The sequence below is a fragment of the Oryctolagus cuniculus genome, chromosome 8, assembly GCF_051225735.1.
Source record: "Oryctolagus cuniculus isolate XC-2025 breed Fujian yellow rabbit chromosome 8, ASM5122573v1, whole genome shotgun sequence".
NCBI lineage: Eukaryota > Metazoa > Chordata > Mammalia > Lagomorpha > Leporidae > Oryctolagus > Oryctolagus cuniculus.
Genome location: NC_142874.1, coordinates 67205166 through 67221936, shown reverse-complemented (window position 1 = coordinate 67221936; position 16771 = coordinate 67205166). Strand labels below are relative to the sequence as shown.

Genomic DNA, 16771 nt, shown 5'->3' with positions numbered 1-16771 from the left:
TGAAAATTACAAGGCAGAAGAAAAATGTTATGAATAGATGAACAGGGAAAAGAAAAAAATAAGGATAAAAGGGTTGATGGGAAAGGGAGAATATGGGATATTTCGGGGAGAAGTTAAGAAACATCACAGAGAGGTGGTAGAATATTTTTAAAAGCAATTTCCCCATTCTCATCCATCTCATTTGGTTATTTAAAAATTGTTATCTTTACAACCAAATCATAACAATGTCTGAAATATAGTCTTATAAACCAATGAAATAAGCAGTTGCAATTCTACCCTCAGAAAAAATATGGATTCTGATATACAGATATCATGTACATACTTCTATAACTTCTCAAATCATTTTAACACTAGTAAAAACATTATTTAATTAAGAAAGTATAATGAGGAAAACATATGTTTAAAATGTGTATTTTATTGTTTTCCTTTTCCAGTTGTACTAACTCTGAAATTTTCTCTTGCTTTATATTATTGGACTTATGTTAATTTGAAATTATTGGTTCATATGGCTGACCCAAACTGGATTTTACACTCTCAAATGAAAAATACTATGTCATATTTATCCTTATATCTTCAAAACTAGCACAGTGTTATTAAATAAATCAGGTCAAAACATATTAAACTTCTCTGAAGAATTCTGATTTTAGCCATAGCTCATTGTGTCTATTAGGGATCTGTAATCAATGAGGAAAGATATATTCTGGTCATAGATATATTTGATGCTATATATCTGTCTCTACATTATGAATTAGAAATTGAGAAGCTTATATTTATGGTTCCCTTTCGATTATAACACATTTTTTAAAGTCAGGCATATAGTTAGTGCTTGTACCAAACTAACAACTTATACATTGATGATGTATCACAGCAGTGAAGATATTTTCATATACATTCTCACTTTTATATTCAAGTCTATGAGGAAGTTAACAAAGATGAGAAAATTGAGACTCAAAGGTTTTATTACTTGCCCAAGATTGCATGCTTAATATATGAAAGATTCAAGATGTTGTTTTCTAAATTCTCATCTAACAACATACCTGCTATCCCATATCCCCTCTGAATAACTAGAAGACAGATGATAGTATAGGATATTTGATTTTAAATAAAGGAAGTCCATACATTTCAATATGATACTCAATACTGTATCCTTTATTTGGTACTCTAAGCTTACAGCTCAAGCACAGCAAATTATCCTTAGAAAAATAAAAGAAACTTTTATCAAATCATGTCCAAGAATGTCATACTGTACTATTTTGTTTAAAAAAGGAGGTTCTGAGGGTGGATGTTTGGTGCAGCTGTTAAGCCCTCACTTGGGACACATGCATATATATCGGAGTGCCTGATTCTGAATTTTGGCTCTGCTTCCAATTCCTTCCTGGTAATTTACACCCTGGGAGACAGTGGTGATGGCTCAAGTTCTTGGGCCCCTGCCACCCATATGAGAGATTGGATTGAGTTCTAGACTGCTGGTTTCGGCCTGCCCAATCCCTGGCTATTGTGGGCCTCTGGGGCATTAATCAGTAGATGGAATATTTTTCCCTTCCTCCTTCAAAAATAAGTAAGTAAACAATATGGAAGAGGAAACTATTCAATGTGATTGAAAAGCAACTGGCTTATGCACACATAGTAAGAGAATTTTCCAGGACCTGTAGTCTGATGCATTTCATCAGACGAAGAAGTTTGGTGCTTACAAATAACATTACATTGAATGCATCTAAAAAGATAAATGTGTAGATCAACACTGGCCACTTCATTCTTTCTCATCCACCTCCATCTAGTTCAGCACGTTACAGTCTGTGAAAGCAGAGGAATACAATGACTATTTTCTAAGAAACTATTTCAGTCACTTGATTCCATGATTCTCACTGGTTGAATATCAATCAAAACTCAGTATTCCTCAGTTATATCAAAATATCTAGGCACCCTTGAAATGTTAAGTTCAGTAGGGAAGTACATTGATGCCTTGAGTGTTTGTGTTTTTCTTTCTGTATTCCAGTACTTCAGTCTTTACTAGTTAATGTGAGAACCTTATCTCGTAATGCTAAAGCTTTAAAATATCAAAGTCTGTACCTGAGAGAAATGGTGAAGATTAAGACAATGATAAGTCATATGGGTCAAAAATGATTTCTGCCTTATCGCCTTTGTCACCAGCACCAACTCAATGCCTGACATTGATTAGTTAGAAGGGAGGGAGGGGATGAGAGAAGGAGAGATGGAAAAAGGAAATAAAAGAAGAAAAAATAGTAGGGTTCAGTCTTAATCACTGTTGTGTCACCACTACCTACTCATATTTCTGAAAGTCATTAGCGGGGCACCTGAAAAGCAAGAAATTTGCCCTAATGAGGAATTTGGCATCTCATGTATTTGGAACATGAAGCACAACACAGAATAAAAGTAATTTAGAGAATAAAGTACCTCATGCTTTTTCATATTAATATGAATGGCATTTTCCCTTAAAAGCTGTACTGTACTTCACTCTTCACGTTCTGGTCATTAGTCACTGAATGGACATTAATTGTACTAATAGATAAAATTTGTATAACTAAATTACATGTCTATGGCAGATCCTGGTGTGGTGACATTGTGTTTTATCTTAATACTTTCTTACACTATTATTAAAGTCAGAGTGAGCTCTTTAAGTGTGGCTTTCATTTGTTGGAATAATTTTAATTTATATTCTATATTTGTGACTACTACTTGTGTCCGACCCAAACAAGTAACAAGCATGCAGCATCAGCACCTAGGGAGAACAAGTGAATAAAGGAAGTGAATGGCAAGTTCATAAATTCATGTGGTTCTTCTCTCTATTCTAGGAGCTCTATTGAAAATAAATTCTGTTATCTGATATATGAGCATGTTCCTATGTGCTTTTTAATCAATTCTTAAAGTTCACTCATCTGAACAATGTGAATAAGGATGAAAGAATGATTTAAGTGATAAAATTTCAATCATTATGAAAATTAAAAGAATAGAAAGAGGAGGGATGGTGGGAACTGGGGGAGTGGGGAGTTATGGTGGGAAGTATCACAATGCTCCTAAATCCATATATATGAAATACATAAAATTTGTTCACCTTATTTAAATTTTTAAAAACTGTTTACAAAATTCCAGTCTTCTCATTTTAGACTCATTTAGAATGTTGGAGAGAAAATTTCAAATTATACTTTCAGAAATCAACCATTAGAGCTTAGATTTTTTCCTGGTCATCCCTCTTAACCACCACCATCTCTAAATTCTAACAGATTCTTTGATTTCCCATTTTCTACTTTTTCACAATAGACAATTCTCCTTTTGTGACTGACCCACAATAGCGAATCACCAAGTCACTTTCCCACAGTCACTTTGCACTCCTTGCTTTTCACAGACAGGCTAATTAACATGAGCCAGTATGACACGTGCATCGTATTTAATGATGATACTTTGGCCTGTCCCATCCTCTTTCATGTTAACCCTAAACACTATTCCATACTTGCAATTTATCTTTTTAGAAAGTTTCATCCAAAACAGTTTGGGGAAACAAGCAAGAATCACTTGCCTAATCCTAAAGGCAACATGAAACATGGACAACAGAATTCTCTTTCTTCACTATATATCCCTCAATGCAGAAGACGAAAATGGATACTGAACATTTTATTCAATTTGATCAAATGATTCTGTATTGATTAGATAGAACCATGAGTTTTCTGGAGGAAGGAGAGGAGGGAGGGTGTTCAGAGCTATTGGCTGCTTAATTACGCTTTAACTATAGCACAAGCAAAGCAGCAGCCGCATTTGTTCTGCTGTATCATGGTTGGTAGTCCAACAAAAATAAATAATTGGATATATCTGTTTCCTGTTTCACAAAACTGGCATTTTGCTTTCGGCACTCTTCACTACATTAATGCCTCTCTCAATTAGGCAGTGAGAGGAGAGAAAAAATGCACAGACACTGCTCTGGCATTTCTGCAGCAGTGACTCCAGTCAATTTGAGTAGAGTGTCTGGGCTCCTGATTTAATCCCTCTTGTCAGTTGCTCATCATAAACTGTAGAAGTACTTTGCACTAGTTTTACAATTCAGTAGTTTGCCACAGGGAAGAGTGTATCTATTAACGTGAAATGCAAGAGCAATGCTTGAACTACAGGAAAAACAATTTGTATGCCTTTAAATTGATATTTAAGATAAGACCCTGTATGGTTACTCTTAGTATCAAGGTGTAATAATTGATAAACTGTGTACTATCTATAAAGAAAGAAAAAAAAACCTAGGTCAATCATATTTAGCTTACTTAACAATAATTAAACTTATAAGATGAGAACATGAACCTCTTCTGTTTTCTCTCCCTTTCCCTCCCTCCCTCCATCTTCTGTCACTCACTCTCTTCTTCCTCATGTTCCTACACCCCTCAACCCTCTCTCTCATGAGATCTATTCTCTTCATTATACAAATGTGAAAATAACTGACAGGGTTGTTAAATCTGGCCTTACTGGCTTGTCTTGTCATCTATGATGGATTGGTAGTGCACCTACCAGGATATGATTTCCATAAAATTTTTGGAATAAGTAGAGGAAACATTGATTAAAGACATAAGTATGCATGTCATGGATATTGGTTACTTCAAGGCTCATAGACTCCCTTATCTGTATTAAAGGAGGAAAAGACTATAAGTCAAAACTCAAGAGCCTCTTTCCCGAACATCCCTGATACTCATATTTCAACTACTCAAAAGCAAGAACAAATTGGATATATAGCCTCCAATTTCTTCAAAGACATGAGAGAACATTTTCTAAAGGAGTTATTTATGTTTTTAATTTTTTTATTTAAGGTAAACACATTTCATGTAATTACTATATACAAATCTAGGGACATAGTAGTATTTCCCATCCTACCCTCACTCTGCATATATATCACAGCTTATGTATCCAGTCTTCAGTTGATGGACAACTGGGATGATTTCATATCTTAGCTTTTATGAAATGAGCTTCAATGAACATATGAGTACAGATCACTCTTTCATATGCTGACTTCTTTTGGTTTGGGTGTATCCCCAGGAGTGGCATTGTAGGATCATATGTCATATGTATTTTCAGCTTTCTGAGGTATCTCCATATTGTCTTCCACAAGGCTGTACTAGTTTAGAATCCCACCAACAATGGATTAAGGTACCTTTCCATGCTTATCCATGTCAATGTTTGTTGATTTCTCTATGAGAGCCATTCTAACTAGGGTAAGGTGAAACCCTACTGTGTTTTTGATTTGCATTTATCTGATGGGTAGTGATCCTGAGCATTTTCTTCATGTGTCTTTCGCCATTTAAATATCCTCTGTTGAAAAAAGCTTGTTCAAGTAGTTTGCCCATTTGTTTAAGTGGATTGTTTATTTTGTTGTTGAATTTCTTGAGCTCTTTATAGCGTATGGATGTTAACCCTTTATTCACAGTTTGCAAGTATTTTCTCCTATTCTATAGGTTATCTCTTCTCTGTTGAATGTTTCCTTTGCAGTGCAGAAGCTTCTCAGTTCGATGTAATTCCATTAGTCTATTTCAGCTTTGATTGTGTGTGCTTCTGGGATGTTTTCTAAGAAGCCTTTTCTATGCCAATGTCTTGCTGAATTTCCCCAACATTCTCTAGGAATTTGATGGTATCAGGGCATAGAACTTGATCCTTGATCCATTTTGAGTTGATTTTTGTATAGGGTGTAAGGTAGGGGTCTTGTTTAATACTTCTGCCTGTGGAGATCCAGCTTTCTCAACATCATTTGTTGAAGAGACTGTCCTTTCTCCAGGGATTGATTTTTGCCTCCTCTGTCAAAGATTAGCTTGTTGTAGATGTGAAGATTTGTTTCTGAAGTTTCTATTATGCTCCATTAGTATCTACCATTACCAGGCTGATTTGTTTCTAACTGACCAGTAATATATCTTGGAATCTGGTATTTGGTTTTGGAACTTGAAATCGGCTTTGTTTTTGTTGTTTAAGTTTGCTTTAGCTGGGGCCGGTGCTATGATATAGTAGGTTAAGCCTCTATGATGCTGAATCCAGTCCCAGCTGCTCCACTTCTGATCCAGTTTCCTGCTAATGATCTGAAAAAGCCATGAAGATGGCGGAGCTTGGGCTACTACGCCCACATGGGAGGCCCAGAAAAAGCTCCTGTCTCCTGCCTTTGGATCAGCTCCGCTGTAGCTGTTGTAGATATCTGGGGAGTGAACCAGCAGATAGAAGACTTCTCTCTATCTCTTTCTCTTTGTAACTGTTTCTCAAAAAAATAAATAAAAAAGATTGCTTTAGTTATTCAGGGTCTGTTGTGTTTCAGTATGAATTTTAGCATCATGGTCTAGATCTGAGTAGAATGTCATTGGTACTTTGATTGGGATCTCATAGAATCTGTAAATTACTTTCGGTAGTATGGACATTTTGATGATATTAATTCTTCCAATTCACAAATATGAAAGATTTTTTTCCATTTTTTGTGTCTTTTTCTATTTCTTTCTTTAATGCTTTATAGTTTTCATCATAGAGATCTTTTACCTCCTTGGTTAAATTTATTCCAAAGTATTTAATTTTTGTGTGGCTATTGTGAATGGGGTTGATCTTAGAAGTTCTTTCTCAGCCATGGCATTGTCTGTGTCTACAAAGGCTTTTGATTTTCCTTTGTTGATTTTATACCCTGCAACTTTACCAAACTCTCCTGTGAGTTCCAATAATCTCATAGTGAAGTCTTTTTGTTCCCCTAAATATAGAATCATGTCATCTATGAATAGGGATAGTTTGACTTCCTCCTTTCCAATTTCCTACCCCTTTGATTTCTTTTTCTTGCCTAATGGCTCTGGCTGAAATTTCAAGGACTATTTATATTATCATGGTCTTACAGAATTTTGCAAAAATAAGCATTTCCACCTGCTGAACTCTCTCACCTAATATTCTAAAAAATTATCTTATTTATTTGAAAGGTAGGGGTACAGGGGAGTCTTCCATAAGGTGATTCACTCCCCAAATGCCCACAACATCTAGATATCTGGATTGGCCAGGGCTGAAGTCAGGAGCAAGGAATTCAATCTGAATCTCTCACATGGATAGCAGAGACCCAACCACTTGTGCTATCACCTGCTGTTTGCAGGATATACGGAAGCAGGAATTAACAGCAGAGTTGGGACTCAAATCCAGGCACTCTAATTTGGAATGCGAGTATCCCAACCAGTGGCTTCACTGCCAAGCCAAATGTCTGCCATTGCCTTGATAATTCCACATCAGGGCTTCTCTACTTCAGGGTTATTCTACTTAGCACTACTGGACCAAGTAATTCTTCATTATAGAAACTGGCCTGTGCTTTGTGGGTTAATAAACATACTACAAGGGCTGCAAACTAGATGTCAGCAGCAACTCTCCACTAGTTTTGACAATCAAAAATGTCTCCTGACATTGCCTAACATAACTGGAGGCAAAAATCTCAGTTGAGAGGCACTGTTGTACAGTTGTATGTGGTCCTCAGGTATGACTTTGTCTACTATCCATTGTTATTGTGCATATCTTTCTAATAAGGTCCTACCAAGTGAGGATCACATAGTCAGAACTCAATAAAACCCGTCAATTGCTGTGAAGATCTATTCATTTCAATGTATATTTTTACTTTTTCTAAATTCCTTAAAGTTGAGGCAAGTGCATGCTTTCCCATGTGGACCTCCCTCTGTGAGCAAGCAGAATAGGCCAAGAACCAAAGGCAGAATTTGGCTCAAAGAAGGAAAATGTGTGGAACCGAGTTATTTATTAAGAACAATCCAATCTGAGAAACATCTTTAAAGATAATTTATCTTCCCTTTGGTTGCATCCATTTTCCTCCAGGGAAGCTTTATAGCTGTGTATAAACGTTTGTAAACTATTGCTTTCTCCATGGTTACAAACTGTGAGATTCTATTTATTTACACTGAAAGGTCAAGACTAAAACTATTACCAACCAGAGACACACTACGATAATGCCACTAGTATTATATGTGGCAAATATTTGCCAGAAATATAAATTGAAGCTTCCCTAAGTGAGTCGGACTTGATATTTCCTTCCCTAAACTCTAGCTTATGAAAAAAAATGTCTTAAAGAAGGACATAAACCACAAACACAATAAATATGATGATATGAAGCTGGGCAGAACAGGAAGTGAATCATGGGCAAAAAAGAACACAAACATTGGGGAATGAGATACTCTGAATGGCATGCAGCATCTGAGAAGAGAAGTCAAGCTTGGAAAGTCTGTACTCTACAAATCAGAGTTTGACAAATGGCACAACAAAGAAGGCTGGCACTATGTCACTTGACTAAATCCAATGCCCAAATGTTTTACATGTGAAGGTTCGGAGACATTTAGAGAAGTTAAATGAACTTTTGTGGTCGGCTCAGAAATGTCAGTGTCTTCGGGCCAGAATGCTTTGAATCTCATCATTTCCTAACTTGAAGACAGGCAACTGGAAAAGCTTCTTGAAGAACAGGGGAGGCACATTTCATGTTTAAATATAACAGTACATTTCTCAAAATATTTAAATGAGCTAGGGAATACATCTCTTAACTAGAAACTTAATAAACCAAATGCATGCTTTTATTTACAGAATCTGCTAGAGTAATTTTCCTCAAATATAATATGGCTTTAAAAGGCAACAGAATATCCATGTAAAAGGAAGATTTTCCTGGTTTTTCTCTCATTCACACATGGTGAAAATTTACAGACTGGGGTGGGCATGGGGGGAGTCACATTTACTGAGCACTTACTACATGACACATATGGGGCCCTTCAAAAATAGCATTTATTTTAATCACAAAAATCTTGTGAAGTAAGGACTGGTAATCCCACTATGCAGATGAAAGAACTAGCTCTCAACACATACAAATAATAAGCATCAGAATTTGAATCCAAATCTAGCCTTAATTCCCTATACTACCACTATCTCTCAGTCACTGAAAAAAAAAAAACACACAAACATTATTTTCTTGATTTTTTTTCCTTTGTAAATGTTTTCTTCTCAGAAAAAGCCAAAGAAAAGAACCAGGACCCTTGTTACAATGTTTCAAAGATGTTAGATTTTTTCTTTTTATGGATAGCCTAGGGGCCAGAGCTGAGGTGTAGCAGGTAGTACTGACATCCCATAAGGGTCCCAGTTAGAGTCCCAGCTGCTCCACTCTCGACTCTCGACGAAGCTTCCTGATAGTGGCCTGGGAAAAGCAGCAGAATATGGCCTAGGTGCTTGGGCCCCTGCCACCCATATGGTAGACACAGAGGAAGCTCCTGGCTCCTGACTTTAGATGAGCCCAGTCCCAGTTGTTGTGACCACCAGTGGATGAAAAATATTTATTCATTCTCTCTCTCTCTCTCTCTCTCTCTCCCTCCCTCCAGCTCTGACTTTCAAATAAATAAATAAATAATTTTTAAAATAGGATAGCCTAACAAATGTAAACCTACAGTACTTCCCATGCTCTATTCAATTAAATTCATATTACGGAAAAATGTATAGTTTTAGATTAAAGTTATTAATTAAAATAAAACAGAAAATTAAACACCAGGTTATCTTAGATGTAAGTTAAGTATAATAACTCTGGCAAATAACGCACAATGTTTTCTACAGTTTGGGAGCCTTTATAAACTTAGTTTAATAACTATAGTTTGGGACATGCTTCTGAAGTACAAATCAAGATATATTCTTTTTCACTTTGGCCTGATTAATTTTGACTTTGAGGCTATCATGATGAAACTAAGAAAGGAAATGTTGTACCATCTATTCTGCATTAAGAATTTAAGTGGCCAGACATAATTTTATTAGATATCCCATGTTTATCCATAATGATGAGTTGGTGGATCTATATAACTGCTTGAAAATATGCCTGATGTGTGGGGAGAAACAAAATGGTGAGTGTTCTTATTTTCATAGGAACAAGAGTCAGCCGGCATCATTACTCTAGAAACATTGGCCCTACCTGGAATCTCCTTCCATAGTCCAAGTTTAAAAAAAAAAATCTCAAAGATATTCTTCTCAACTCATTGAGTGCAATACAGGAAGTTCTATTCTTTAATGCTCTGCTGTGCTGACACTCTGTTTTCTCTAGAAAGACAAGGGAAGAAGTGAAACATTTGCTACTAAACGATTTTACTCAAAGTAGAATCATATGTGTCCCCTCATTGCTCATATTAATGTATGCTGCACTAAAATGTAGTCCCATAAGTCTTCATAATTCAGTCATTTAATCACAGGGAAAATGTGGTAATTCAATTAAAACAAGCAACATAGGTTAGTTATCCCCTGAGATACAAACCTAGGAAAATGATCTAATCCATCAGGTTTCCATTGTGAAAATGTATTAATATTAGACCACAGCAGAAAAATGTCACTCATTTGTAAAACACTACTCTAGTACCAGAAACAGCTTGAATTTAGGTCCAAAACATGCAGTTTTCCTTCTGGTATGAGACTCTGTATCTGACTTTGCTGCTTCTGTTCTCAAAGTAGCTAGGAAAATGCTACAAGGGATGCCTCTTCGGATAAAAGAATCCCACTGTGTTTACAATATAATTGCTGGGAGTTCACATTATGATAAAGGGTCTGCTGAATCAACTACCAAGACCTGCAACCATCTCCTCAGGGCATAATGGCCCATCTTTTAAACCATGTTATTATCTTCCTCTATAAGAAACAATATTGATCCTGTGGTATTAAAACAAAATCAATCTTATATCTACTACCTAATTCTGACAACTATTATTGCGAATATAGGAGTCTTCCTTTTTTTTAATTCTAAACTCAAATTTATATTCATAGACTAGCCAATTGCCATAATCCACTTGGTTCTAAGAACCCCCAAAAGGCAAAAATTAGAAATCAGCCTTTATATATTAAAAATAAGAATTAAAAAAATAGTTCCTTGGGCTGGCACTGTGGCATAGCGCATAAAGCCATCACTTACAGTGTTGGCATCCTATATGGGAGCTGGAGTGCTGGCAGCTCCACTACCAATCTAGCTCTCTACTATGGCCTGGAAAAGCAGTAGAAGATGACCGAAGTCCTTGGGCACTGTGTGGGAAACCCAGAAGAAGCTCCTAGCTCCTGGCTTTGGATAGTCACAGCTCTGGCTCTTGTGGCCATCTGGAGAGTGAACCAGTGGATGGAAGACCACTCTCTATCTCTCTCTGCCTCTCTCTAACTCTGCCTTTAAAATAATTAAATAAATATTAAAAAAATAGTTCCTCCACCATATTCTGCACAGTAAATTAAATCAGTGAATGAAAAAGATAGTATTCACCCTTTCCAGTTAAAACCTTAAATTATATGAAAAAAAATCAAGATTACTGAACTGCGATCAAGTTGGTTGGTTGGGTTACTTTTAGTACATTTAACCATAATTGAATCTGCAATATCTTAGATTGAATTATTTTACCCAACCATACAATCTTCAGCATTTACAGTAAAGTTGATAGCTGTTACTGAATAAGGAAGAAAAAAAGAATTCAACTGACATATGGGAAACTAAGTTAGAATAGGAAGAATATCATAAAAGCCCAAAATATATGTGTAGCACTATATTCTATCTATCAGAGATAGTTTTAGAATAGGTAATTAGTAGTTTACTCAAGCCTTCTAGTGATTTCTTGAGCTTAATATATGTTGCACTTTTTAGACCCTAATACAAAGCAAACCAACGTAGATGAAAGAATGCGTTCACAATATCAAAGTAGCTCAAGACATCACCTACTTTCACACCTTTTCTCATAAAATCCTCTTTTATTCTCTCAACATAATGCCTCCCAAACTAAGAATGTCTACATGTCCCAGATGAACTTAGTTTCAGTGCCTTCTGTTCTTGGCCCACTAAAAGTATATAAAAGTAACAATAGCAGACATTTTAGAAGAGTTGCCAAAAATAAAAGTGAAAAATAAAGAGGTGGCATCTCAGAGTCCAAAGAACATCTCAGAGTTTCAAGCAGGATGAATTGAGAAAGAATATCAAAATACAGAAGGGATAACATCTGTAATATAATCACGACACTGATGTCTTTGAGAAGTAACTAGTGTTTCCAGATCATAGGAGCCAATGCTTGGTGCAACACAGAGACATCCATTAAACACTAAAGTAGGGATATTAAGCAGGAAACTGTACATGCAAGATTGGGTTTTAGAGGAGATATTAGGGCTAATAATATAAACGTAGGAGTGATCAAAATACACTGCTATCTAAACAATGGAAATGGTGATACCAAGTAGAAAAGAAGTGGCACTGGAGCATTAAAAATGCTGTAGGTCACTCCAATACATAAAGAGCAGAGGAAGAACAGTGCAAAACAGAATGAAGAGGGCTAGCCCATGAGGAAGGTAAAAGTTCAGGAAATAGTATGTCCCTGAAACAATGAAGTCGACTGGTTAATGAAAACAATGTTTAAGAAATTATCATGGCCGGCGCCATGGCTCACTAGGCTAATCCTCCACCTGCGGCGCCGGCACCCCAGGTTCTAGTCCTAGATGGGGCGGCGGATTCTGTCCCTGTTGCTCCTCTTCCAGTCCAGCTCTCTGCTGTGACCAGGGAGTGCAGTGAAGGATGGCCCAGGTCCTTGGGCCCTGCACCTGCATGGCTCCTGGCTTTGGATTGGGGCAACGCACCGGCTGTAGCGGCCACTTGGGGGATGAACCAACAGAAAAAGGAAGACCTTTCTCTCTCTCTCTCTCTCACTGTCTTAACTGCCTGTCCAAAAAAGAAAAAAAGAGAAAAAAGGTATTATCATTGAATTTATGACATAGATTCATGGGTAAAAAGAATTTACTAAATGACATGATGGAGATAAAATCTTACAATGAATAAATTAAAGCAGCAATGGAAACTCAAAAAGTTGATACAATGGATATTGTGCTGCTTTTGTACTGTGCTGATTTGAGTAAGCTAGAACAGTGTTTTATAAAACCTCTTCTCAGGGCCCCCACTGTGGCAAAGAGGATAAAACCGCCGTCTGCAGTGCTGGCATCCCATATGGGCACCGGTTCTAGTCCCTGCTGCTCCCCTTCCGATTCAGCTCTCTGCTATGGCCTGGGAAAGCAGTGGAAGATGGCCCAAGTCCTTAGGCCCTTGCACCCACGAGCTCATGGATCCAGGCTTCAGATTGGTGCAGCCCTGACCATTGCGGCCAACTGGGGAGTGAATCAGTACGTGGAAGACCTCTCTCTCTGTGTGTAACTGACTTTCAAATAAATAAATAAATCTTAAAAAAAAAAAAGCTTCTCTGTAGGATTCTAGATTCCAGATGAAAAAAAAAAGATCTCTGCATGGAGGACTGAAGCAGTAGCCATTTTTTTCTGACGATTACCAAAGTTAGATGTAGTGCAACACACACTCCGAATCTGTCAAATTGTAATAGCTTGTCTTCTCTCTAGTTACTCTACCCACAGCTCTTCTTTCTCACCAGCAGCGATATTGACCAAAAGAAATTCTAAGTTCACCCCAGGTCCAGAGGCAATGCCCCTTCATAGCCTTCTCCTTTAACTTTTCTTCAAGACTCTACTGGCAGCTGACATGCCTGGCTTTCTAGATCCTTTTGAAGGCTCTACCATAGATGTCCTCACACCATTGCTTCACAGAATGATTTGTGATATTTCCATTTTCTACCCTTCCTTCCCAGATTCTCCTCCTACAGTTGCTGTGATTAATTCATTCTCTCATAATGCTCATTCTGATTTCCTAAGTACAAGTTCAAAAATAGGAAAAGTATAAAACTAACCCACTGTTGGTGGGAATGCAAACTGGTCAAGCCACTATGGAAGGCAGTCTGGAGATTCCTCAGAAACCTGAAGATAACCCTACCATTCAACCCAGCCATCCCACTCCTTGGAATTTACCCAAAGGAATTTAAATTGGCAAACAAAAAAGCGGTCTGCACCCTAATGTTTATTGCAGCACAATTCACAATAGCCAAGACCTGGAACCAACCCAAATGCCCATCAACGGTAGACTGGATAAAGAAATTATGGGATATGTACTCTTTACAATACTATACCGCAGTAAGAAACAATGAAATCCAGTCATTTGCAACAAAATGGAGGAATCTGGAACACTTCATGCTGAGTGAAATAAGCCAGTCGCAAAGGGACAAATATCATATGTTCTCCCTGATCGGTGACAACTGACTGGACACCAAAAAGGAAACCTGTTGAAGTGAAATGGACACTATGAGAAACGGTGACTTGATCAGCATAGCCCTGACTGTTAATGAACAACTTAATACATTATCCCTCTTAGTATTTTTTTTGTCTGTTCTACTTAATACTACTGGTTTAATTCTGTAATTAATACACAGTTGTTCTTAAGTGTTAAAATTTAACTGAAATGTGATCCCTATTAAATATAAGAGTGGGAATAAGAGAGGGAAGAGATGTACAATTTGGGACATGCTCAACCTGACTTGCCCCAAATGGTAGAGTTAGAAAGATACCAGGGATTCCAATTCAATCCCATCAAGGTAGCATGTATCAATGCCATCTCACTAGTCCAAGTGATCATTTTCAGTTCACAATTGATCATAATGAAAGGACTAAGAGTCAAAGGGATCACATAAACAAGTCTAGTGCCTGCTAATACTAACCGATAGAATAAATAAAGGGGAGAGCAATCCAACATGGGAAGCGAGATACACAGCAGACTCATAGAATGGCAGATGTCCTAAACAGCACTCTGGCTTCACAATCAGCCCTTAAGGTATTCAGATCCGGCTGAAAAGCCCATGAGAGTATTTCAGGCATGGAAAGCCAAGACACTCTGGCAAAAACAAAACAAAACAAAACAAAACAAAACCCTAAATGAAAGATCTCTGTGAGTGAGATCCCAGTGGAAAGAACAGGTCTTCAAAGAAGGAGGTACCTTCTCTGAAGGGAGGAGAGAACTTCCACTTTGACTATGACCTTGTCTAAATAAGATAAGAGTCGGAGAACTCAAAAGGCTTCCATAGCCTTGGAAACTCATGACTGGAGCATAGGGAAATTACTGATGCCATAAACAAGAGTGTCAATTTGTAAAGTCAACAACAGGAGTCACTGCGAACTTATTCCTCATGTAGGACCTCTGTCCTTAATGTGCTGTACATTGAGATTTAATGCTATAACGAGTACTCAAACAGTATTTTTCACTTTGTGTTTCTATGTGGGTGCAAACTATTGAAATCTTTACTTAACGTATACTAAACTGATCTTCTGTATATATAGAAAATTGAAAATGAATCTTGATATGAATGGAAGGGGAGAGAGAGCGGGAAAGGGGAGGGTTGCAGGTGGGAGGGAAGTCATCGGGGGGGGGGGGGAGCCAATGTAGTCCATAAGCTGTACTTTGGAAATTTATATTCATTAAATAAAAGTTAAAAAAAATTTACATGTTCTCAAATACCTATTTATCCTCTCACTTATATCCATCACAGTAGTTATGACAAATGTAACAATCCAGGAAGAAAGGGTAAATAAGGATATTCCTTTCACACAAGCACATCATACTACACTTGATCTTAGCCAAAAGGCCAAGAAGCAATACACTAAGTATATCATAAAATAACATGATTAGAATGAAGGGTGTGGCTTAAATGTGTTCATAATTCTGAGGATTAAGAGCTATGAATACAAAATAAAATTAGTTCAATTTTCCAACTGAAGAAAAAATATTATTTGTAAATAAATCAACTTCAATGAGGCTTTGGTATCTAAGTAAATCTACATTGATAATTCTGTATATCCCATTAAATACACAACTAATCTTGCATTGCTTTAAGAATAGTAATGTGTCAGTGTGCAGTACTCCAGTTCAGAGCAATCATAAAAACCTTGTAATACTCTCAGTGTAACCTAAAACTATGTCAACTACAGAGTATGTACTTAACTACTTAGTAGTTAACAAAACAGTGTTCACTATTTTTAAAAATACATAAAGATGGCACCTGCTGTAATACTGAGCAGAAACATGTAATCATGAGTGATCTTTGCCATCCTGAGAATGAGCAAAGGCTTAAAGTTACCACCTTTAAACATCAAAGACATTAAACATACTCAAAAATTGTATTTATATTAGAACCTTTAAATAATTCTAATCTGCAACTTCAATCAATTAAGGGGAAAATGAGTCCATGTCCTACTAGAAGTACATCCAAGATGGGATTAAACGTACAAGGGTTTTATTAAGGAAAAATGTCTATGTGAGGAAATGGGGAGGAAGCCAGGGAAGGCTGGGAAAGACACCAAGATATGATGGAAGAATTGCTCCAAGGGAGAACACACAGAAGCAAGGCTGGGCAGACACACCCTAGACTGCCGTATGGTTCAAGAAAGTCCCAGAAAAACTGTCACAGTTGCACAAACAGACGCACTGTCTCCCAGCTACAGGCCTGCCAGAGTGTCCCTGCTGCACTCAGTTGCAGGCTGGAGGTAGCCCGGGAGAAGTATGGCCTCAGGACAAATGCTCTGCTAGAGTCTGGAGCTGGGGACTTCTGTCAGTTACTCTCCCAGCAGTTGGATGTCCTATAAGATATATTCTCATAGCTACCAGAATGAGGGGAATAACCACCATTCTGCAGGGATTCAAATTGGCATCTCAGTCTGGTTCCTGCCCAAATACAGATTTAAATTTAAATCTGAGGGCTTGCTGTGTGGCATATCAGGTTAAGCTGCCAACTGCAATACCAGCATCCCCAGTTTGAGCCCCAACTACTCCACTTCTGATATCACTCTGTTAATGTGTCTGGGAAGGCAGCAGAAGATGGCACAAGTGCTTGGGCCCCCAACACCCATGTGGGAAACCTCTTGTGAA

The 16771-nt window shown here is 37.4% G+C and overlaps 1 pseudogene; it reads right to left on the bottom strand.

Annotated features, from left to right (window-relative positions):
• Positions 1-15425: 15425 nt before the first annotated feature.
• On the bottom strand, positions 15426-15503 carry LOC127483369 (U2 spliceosomal RNA; annotated as a pseudogene).
• Between the last annotated feature and the right edge of the window lie 1268 nt (positions 15504-16771).